The sequence below is a fragment of the Sceloporus occidentalis genome, unplaced genomic scaffold (genome assembly GCF_023333645.1).
Source record: "Sceloporus occidentalis isolate IW3139 unplaced genomic scaffold, rSceOcc1.0.p SCAF_1, whole genome shotgun sequence".
NCBI lineage: Eukaryota > Metazoa > Chordata > Lepidosauria > Squamata > Phrynosomatidae > Sceloporus > Sceloporus occidentalis.
In genome coordinates, this window is record NW_028316981.1 from 14,184,235 (window position 1) to 14,193,602 (window position 9,368).

General features: G+C 43.5%; 1 pseudogene; it reads right to left on the minus strand.

The window, feature by feature from the left end:
• Nucleotides 1-1,410: 1,410 nt before the first annotated feature.
• LOC149320860 (uncharacterized) lies at nucleotides 1,411-6,573 on the minus strand (annotated as a pseudogene).
• Between the last annotated feature and the right edge of the window lie 2,795 nt (nucleotides 6,574-9,368).

Consider the following 9,368-nt stretch of genomic DNA (forward strand, 5'->3'; position numbering starts at 1 on the left):
ATTCTTGCAAATATTGCTATTATTATTGTTGTTATCCTTTGGTATTCTCTTTGCAAAATCCCCCCACATGGACTTGCTTGCTCTTTTCTGGGTTGAGACAGTGTGCATGCATTTTTTGCTGTTTTGTGGCCTTGCCTAGTCGCTTCCATGTTGCAAATATTGCTATTATTATTGTTGTTATCCTTTGGTATTCTCTTTGCAAAATCCCCCTGCCTACATGGACTTGCTTGCTCTTTTCTGGGTTGAGACAGTGTGCATGCATTTTTCCTGTGTTATGGCATTGCCGGCCCTAGTAGCTTCTTGCAAATATTATTATTATTATGCGGCTCCGCCCCCGGAGGGTGGAAACTCCGCCCCTGACATGTGGCTCCGCCCCCAGATAGTGGAAGCTCTGCCCTGGCATGCGGCTCCGCCTCAGAGGGTGGAAGCTCCACCCCCATGTGCAGCTCCGCCCCCGGAGGGTGGAAGCTCCACCCCCCGGCTTTGGCCCCCCCCAGTTGTCTGAGGGACAGCAACCCGGCCCCCGGCTCAAAAAGGTTGCCTACCCCTGTGTTATACTATACTGTATCCTTAAGAAAAAATATTTCCATTGAGAGAACATCTCCCTGACAAGTATTGTAATTTCCCTTACTTGGGATTTCACTGTTTCACATTTCTTACGTGTGGGTCTAAGAAAGAAATATTTTCCAAATAATTCCAATGTTTATTAAATCACCCTTTAACATATTAAAAACATAGGCTTTGCAAGCAGAATAAGCATGGAAGGAGATAACATTGCTGCTCATTTAATTATGGTGAATGTACACTAGGAAGTTATTAAGCTGTAAACCAGATAGAGGTAAACCGATTTAGTAAGCTATGTGATAAGCTCCTTAATGTATGCCACATTGGAGTTGATGTTTCTCAGATGAAATAGGATAAACCAGTGAGCTTGAAACAGCAGAGAACTGAACAGAACCACAGAGAACATCAGCAGCAGCATTACACAATACACAGTCCTTGGGTGGGAAAGAGTTCTTCCTTTCCAGACTCATTTATGTGTTTCTCAGAAACGTCTGTGTGGCAAATGATGGCAGTAGGTTCTGTGTCTATCTGGACGAGAATAGATTATTCTAGTTGCTTCACATGGAATTTGGGGTTATCAAAGCTCTATATTCTGCCAGTACACCCTTTCAGAGACTCTGATCAGTCACAATTAACGCATTCTATAAAAATAATTTCCCACCTTCTGTACCTTCAAAAGGTTTCTTTCTAGGTCTGAGTTTCTGATGGTTTGTAAAATGTGCTTGGCCAAGAAAAGGCATGCTAAACTGAGCACTGAGAAGGATTCTCTTCTGAGTTGACTGACTGCTGGATTCCCCAAGCTGAGTGTTGACTAAAATGTTTCCCTCACCAGGCACCATTATAGCATTACTCTCCTTCATGCGTCCTTTGGTATCCCTTCAGCTGTTGGTAGTAGTGGAAGCTTTCCTCACACTTTAAACATCTATATAATTTCTCTCCCCGGTGAACCGTCTTGTGAATCACAAGGCGTGCCCTTTGAGTAAAATGTTTTCCACACTTGGAGCATTTGTAGGGCCTCTTTCCAAGGTGGAAATGCAAGTGTGTCCCAAATGCTGCGTTGCCTGGTGCATGAGGAAAGATGATCTTCTTGTAGCATCCACGTTTGGATGTTTCATCAAACCATTTTGTCCCATGAGGACCTTGACAAGTTCTCTCTCCTGCATGGACTCCCTGGTGGATCACAAGATTGCCTCTCCAACCAAAACATTTCCCACACTTTGGGCATCAATATGGCTTCTCTCCTGTATTAATTCTCTGATGATTCACAAGATGTGATGTTGTAGCAAAACATTTTTCACACTTCTGGCATTTCTATGATTTCTCTCCTGTGTGAACTCTCTGATGCTGCACAAGATTTGATGATGTAGCAAAGCATTTTCCACACTTCTGGCATTTGTATGGTTTCTCTCCTCTGTGAACTCTCTGATGCTGCACCAGATGTGACGCTGTAGCAAAGCATTTTCCACACTTCTGGCATTTGTATGGTTTCTCTCCTGTGTGGACCCTGTGATGGGTTACAAGGCTGGAACTTTGAACAAAACATTTTTGACACTTCTGGCACTTGTATGGTTTCTCTCCTGTGTGGACTCTCTGATGCTTCAAAAGGTTGGAACTGTGAGTAAAACATTTCCCACACCTCTGGCACTTGTATGGTTTCTCACCTGTGTGGACTCTCTGATGCCTCACAAGACTGGACTTTAGAGTAAAACATTTTCCACACCTCTGGCACTTGTATGGTTTCTCTCCTGTGTGGACTCTCTGATGCCTCACAAGACTGGACTTTAGAGTAAAACATTTTCCACACCTCTGGCACTTGTATGGTTTCTCTCCCGTGTGGACTCTCTGATGCTGCAAAAGGTTGGAACTGTGAGTAAAACATTTTCCGCACCTCTGGCACTTGTATGGTTTCTCTCCTGTGTGGACTCTCTGATGCATCACAAGACTGGACTTTAGAGTAAAACATTTTCCACACCTCTGGCACTTGTATGGTTTCTCTCCCGTGTGGACTCTCTGATGCTTCAAAAGGTTGGAACTGTGAGTAAAACATTTTCCACACCTCTGGCACTTGTATGGTTTCTCTCCCGTGTGGACTCTCTGATGCCTCAAAAGGTTGGAACTGTGAGTAAAACATTTTCTGCACCTCTGGCACTTGTATGGTTTCTCTCCTGTGTGGACACTATGATGACTCACAAGGCTGGACTTACGAGTAAAAGTTTTTCCACACCCCTGGCACTTATATGGTTTCTCTCCTGTGTGGAGTCGCTGATGTCTCACAAGGCTTTGTTTTTGAGTAAAGCATTTCTCACACTCTTGACATTTGTATGGTTTCTCTCCTGTGTGGACTCTCTGGTGCTTTACAAGAAGAGCATTGTGAGTAAAACATTTTCCACACTCTTCACACCTGAAGCATTTCTTTTTCTCATGTTTTAAACATTTCTCAGGCTTTTCTCTGGTTTCATGTTCCCTTTCTTCATGGGTTGTTTCATGTCTGGCAAGTTCCACTTCATTCATGAAAGAGAGGTCACATTTGCCACATTGTCTTATTTCACTCCAATCACATTCTAGGAAGAAGGACCAACACAGAAAAGACTGACTCTCAAGTATGTTAGAGAAGGAACTTTGTGAGCCAACATGGGGCTAATTGAAAGAAAGAATAAATAAAGGATAATTTAAGATTGTTTTAAAAGGGTGGTTGCTGTGTCTTTTTTATTCTTTGATGAGTATTAATTGTGATAATTAAATTATACCACTTAATACATCTGAATTCAAGAGCCAGAGACAAACTAGGACCTGGGAGGACCATTTTTTCAAGCCAGCCTTGTGACTTTTCTCCTGCGTGCTGGATACTGAACTGTTGTTGTAGTAGGGAAATCTGGAGATATAGGCCAGTATTCTCTATCAACTGCTTAGTGAGGTATACTAAATTAAATAATCACTCTTGGTCTGTCCTTGCCAAACCTGATGGAAATGTCATTCTCCTCTGCTCTGATCGCTGGCAAAATGGACCTCCTTTTTCCCACACAGATAATGGTCAATAAAGGAGGTGGGGGAAGGAGTTACGATGACAGCAACAATGTCACCATCATTACTAAGCAGTAATCATAAATACAGTGACCTCTCCTAACTCATGGATCTGAGATTCACAACTTTGAATATCCGCGGAGGGGCAACCTCTGCTAATTTCAGTGGTGTGCATGCCCTGCTCATGTGCACAGGGGCATCCTCCATTCAAGCCTATGGGGCTTGAATATGCGTGAGCCTCTGTTTTCTTGGGGGTGTGTGTCCAGAACAGATCCCCCGCAAAAACAGAGGCCCAACTGTACAGAAAAAGTACCTAGAATTACTCATACGTAACAGGAATTTTCAGACCTTATAATGGCTCAGTAGGTCATCATCCTGTTTCCAGGTAATAGGGGTTGGTGGTTTAGTACTGTATGCATTACGAGGTTGATGGCATGTTCATTCCTGAGAGATTAGTTTGCCGTCAGACAGGGGACTATGTGAGTGAAACGGGCCCAAAAGAGTTTTCTTTGGTCATATTTCTCTCCCAGGTGAGAGACATATGGATTTGGATTTGGAGGATATCCTAATCCAACCCAGGGCATTGAATGTTGCTCTCTTGCAACATACCTCAGACAGTGTAATATCTTGGGCTGGCCTTCGAAGCCACAGATGCAAGGAGATAAAACAATTTCCATTATCTAATTCCTATCTCAGCCAAAGAAGAGAGAGTAACATCTTGAGTCTCCTTAGACTGTCGGTGTTCTTTGGCTTTTTTGTGGTATTGGAGCAACTTGCTGGATTGTTCAGTATAATTTTAATACTGTTTTATCAATTATTTCCTTCCAGAAAATTACATGGACAACAAGAATACTTTAGAAGGGACAAAAGATTAAAATGGAAGCCAAGTTCCTTACCCAGAGTGGATACATTCTCATAGTTTTCAATCATCACTTGAATGTATAAAGATTGTTGGTTGAAATCCAGGAGGTCCCATTCCTCCTTGCTGAAAAATACAGACACATCTGCAAAGGTCACATGTTCCTGTAAACAGAAAATAGCCTGTTACCTAAATTGCAAGAGGTCACAAGAGGTCACCCATAAATTGTATTCCATTGGGAATTAATTTAGCTCAATAGGAAGCAGCAAGAGGGCTATGATAGCAGTAGCTGGGATCTCTCCTACATGTAACAGGTCCAAGAACTAGAACTCTCAGATTGCTAAGTACAACATAGTGTTATTGATTAACAGCAAAGTCAAAATCACCATTCACGCCATCGTATACACACACAAACGCATGAATATTAATGAAATTAAAGACCGTAGCATATAGCAAGGTTGAGGCAAGGCAATTACCAGTCCAGAAGCGTTGCACACCCAAACCTGCCACCACCTTTAGTTGGGTGTGTCTTCACACACCTCAATCATCCACAAGCACAATATTTGTAGGGCAATACAAGTTTCCTAAGGCTTCAGCCTTTAGTAAGGAAACAAAAACATTTAAATATCAAAAATATGAAAGCCAAGACCGTTAGGGTCTAGCATCGGGCCTCCCAGGGGCCCGGTGCAGCTCCTGGAGCCCCGTTTCAGGGCTCCGGAGGTCGCGCGAGACTTCGCCACCATTTTGAAGGGCAAAATGGCGGCGCCCATTAGGAGGCCCGATGCGGCCTCCGGTGCCCTGAAACGGGGCTCCAGGAGCTGCACCGGGCCCCTGAGAGGCCCGATGCGGCCTCCGGTGCCCTGAAACGGGGCCCCAGGAGCTGCACCGGGCCTTCAAATGGGCGCCGCCCACCTCCCTCCTGGCTCCGCCCTCCCTCCTCCCTCCTATAAATGGAGGGGCGGGGGAGAGGGAGGGAGGGAGGGAGAGAGGGAGGGGAGGGGAGGGGAGGGGAGGAGGAGGAGAGGGAGGGAGGGAGGGGAGGAGAGAGAGAGAGAGAGAAAGGGTGGGAGGGAGAGGAAAGAAAGGGAGGGAGGGAGAGAGAGGGAGGGAGGGGAGGAGAGAGAGAGAGAAAAGGTGAGAGGGAGAGGAGAGAGAGGGAGGGGAGAAGAGAGAGAGAGGGTGGGAGGGTGGGAGTGAGAGGGAGGGAGGAAGGGAGAGAAAGAAAGTGGTTTGAGACAGTGGCATGTGTTTTTTGCTGTTTTGTGGCCTTGCCTAGTTGCTTCCATTCTTACAAATATCGCTATTATTACACGCAAATTCGGGCAATGGCATCTTATTTTCTGGCAATGGGAAGCCAGTTCGAACGCAATTCGCAGTCACCTAAATTTGCTGAACGCTGACTGCGTTCTGGCCCCACTTTCTTTTCATTCGAAATTAAGATAAATTCCTCACATGTGATAAACTCCCAAGACTACGGAGTTTATCACATGTGAAGAATTTATCTTAATTTTGAATGAAAAGAAAGTGGGGCCAGAACGCATTCATGTGAATTCGCTAGTTCAGTGAATTTAGGTGAATGCGAATTGCGTTTGAACTGACTTCCCATTGGCCGAAAATAGCATGCCATTGCCTGAATTTGCGTGTGGTAGTTTATAATGCAATAACGTGAAACCCCATGATTGCATTCGAATTGCCATTGGATTATACTTCCAATTGCCCTTGTCTGATAAAGTCTTACAATAAACCTAAGGGAACTTCTAAAGTGCCACCATTGCAAAGACCATGTAGCTGCATTCCAAGTCTACACAGGCTGGGAAAATGGCAGAACAGGGGACATGATTCTCAGGGACTCTCTGAACTGTTCTACAGATTGAAGGGCGACATTTGCCCAGCTGTCCAACTGACAAAACAGAAAGATCACTTCTTGGAGGTACAGCCAAGGACAAGTGTGTCTCTAACTTCAGCCCAGGGAATAACAGCATTTCTCTGTTAAGGTGCAGAACAAGCCCAAGGGCCCCATTGCAGAAAGAGAGGGATGGCATGAATCTCCACCTGATTCAAGGGCATCTTTCATGATTCATCCACAGAGAGAAGTATTGATTGAGAGTCTTCTTTCTTCCCCCTCTGAGGATCAAAAGGGCCTCTTCAGGATCTTTGTACACCTACAAAAAATACATAAGGAAATTATTTTGTCTACAGAAATTCACATGGCTGGAATCTTAGTTTTAGTCCTGATTTGAGGAGAACCATTTAATCTACTGCTAAATGGTGGGTCAACACAATCCAAAATCCTGCTGATTCTGTGGGTTTACTCTAGAGGGGACTAACAAAATGATTTCAGCTACAGTTTTCATGACTCTACTATCTTGTGCTTTCTTTCCCTCACCAATCCTTCAGCAGCTGAAGAGAATTTTCCACCTGAGCAGGCTTTTGCTATGGTCCTTTTCCTTCTCCTCCATCAAGACACAGACCCCCACTGGACCTTCTGGAAAGGGAGAAAGAGAAAGAAAAAGGGGGGAGCATTTTGGAAAGGCTCTGCTGTTCTGTCACAGTCGTTCTCTGGCTTGGGAAAAAGGCTTCATGGGAGAAAAGAAAAAGGAATCCCAAACCTCTCCCAGGTTTTCTGCCTCAGAGGATGAAGGATACATTTAGCCAATAATTAGGGGAAATCCCATCCTTTAGTCCTTTCTAAAGTAAATATGAAGCTCTCGGTTATCACAACACAGAAGAACTGACTGCCAGAATTCTGTGTAAAGATTTTCACTCGTTTATCAATCTAAAGCAGAGCATGGCTTTACAAATGTGTCTGGACTGCAGGTCTCAGCACTGCTCATTAGTTATGCTGTCTATGGATGCTGGACATTGCAGTTCAGGAGTATCTAGAGGACTACACATGGCCCATTCATGATAGGAAGACCCTTTCTGCCTTTTAACAAACTGCAATGTTTCCTTACATCATAAAAATGTGATTTACAAAAAAAAAAAAACCCAAAACAGTTGTTTCCCTAGTATGGAACTGTTCCAGTCTTCTTTTGGGTGTTATATTAAATTCTAATATTATACACATGGTGACAGATTTTTCTACATCATGTCAGAAATTTGCATTGTCTCCTAGTTGATTCGTTTGCCAATGCAAGAAACATGGTATCCCAGTAATCTCAGAGACTTTCCAATTCAGAAAACCATGAAGATCACAAGGAAAAATTGTACATTGCATGAAAGGGACATTGGACAGTATTTGTCAAGAAGGGAAAACTATATAGACGAATCACAGATCACCATATTATGTGTGTTATGTAAAAATCAGTAAAGTTTTAACATCCACAGGCTGAAGGATTACCTCTGGGATTACAGAAAGGACATCTTGAATATATTTCTTTCAGCAGGTGTGAAGTTCAGGGGATTTCACCCCACCTTCGATTTTTGGCTTGGGAACATGCAAAGAGGGCAAGAGGGTACAGTCGGCCCTTCTTCTACACAGATTTTTTTATACATGGATTCAAGCATCCATGGTTTGAAAATCTTCCAAAAAAGTATAAATTTCAAATATCAAACCTTGACTTTCCATTTTTTATAAGGGACACTATTTTGCTATGTCCTTATATTTAATGGGACTTGAGCATACACGGATTTTGTTATACTTGGGGGATCTTGGAACCAAACCCCAGCGTAGAACAAGGGTCCACTTTATTTGCCATTTCAGACTGGGAGCGGTAGGTGGTATTTCTGAATGGTCTCACCAGAGTACAGCCCACATGCAAAGTACACATGGCAGGATGCAGAAAAGGCTAGACTTGTTTTTACTCTCATGGGCTAATTGTTGTCTAGGAAATTTTCTATGAATTAAAAAGCATCCCTGCCACCTTAGAGCAAAATCCAGGAAGAAAAAATACTGCCCTCTTGCAAAACACACCACGACCAGGAGCCACAGAGAAGCCATTTTCTCTAAAAAGAAACAAGCAGAAAGATTTTAACACCCTTTAGTTTTGAAACCCACATGTTTTCCCTCTAAACCCCAAACAACAATGTAAGGGTCCCTGGAGGAACAAATGAACAAACAAACATTGATTGGGGACATGAAACAAGCATAGAAAAGCAGTGCTGGAGAACATCAAGTTCTCATGTTGCTTTTCTCTCATATTAGGAATGGGTTTCACACTCATTTTTTTTTCTTCCCCTTCATTATACCATAACCTTACCGAATGTGGTGGTGTTCCCTTCTATCCTAAATATGAAAGGCAGCATTGAGGAGACCAACAAAGCAAAGGTCTTCTCCAGAAAAAACTTCCTGCAGGTTTTTATGCTTGAGTCCCAGCTGAAGGTCCCATAGAGGCACCACCCGGTTCCTACAAAGTGGTAAGTCTTAAAGGGACTGGCATCTGGCCCAGAGCCTATCACACTTCCATCGCACTAAGAAGGAGTGGCGGGTGAATTGTTAGTGTTAGCCAGAGCCTGAAAAAGTATAAAACTATAACTCCCAGAATTCCCTAACTAGCAACGCAAATTCTCAAACTAATGTTCCCAACCTACTGTAGTCTTTTCATTGCTCTGAGAAAACATATGAGGTGTGTGTGTGTTGGATACAAGCCACCACTTTTAAAGCAAACGCTAAAAAACTGTACAGAGAAAATCCATCTTCCAGTCAGAAATTCAAAGTCTGCAGCATGGAGACCAATGGGCCCATACAGACAGGCCAAAATAAAGCTGCTTCGGGTTACTTTGGAGGTATGCTGTTTAAATGACACACACATCTTAAAGAGGCCAGAAGCTGCACAAAGCTATGCTCCAGTCCTTAGGACTGGAGTATGGTTTTGGTGTGGCTTCTGGCCTCTTAGGACGCATGCATCATTTAAACAGTATACCTCCAAAGTGATCTGAAGCAGCTTTATTTTGGCCTGTCTGTAAGGACTCAATGTCTCACTTG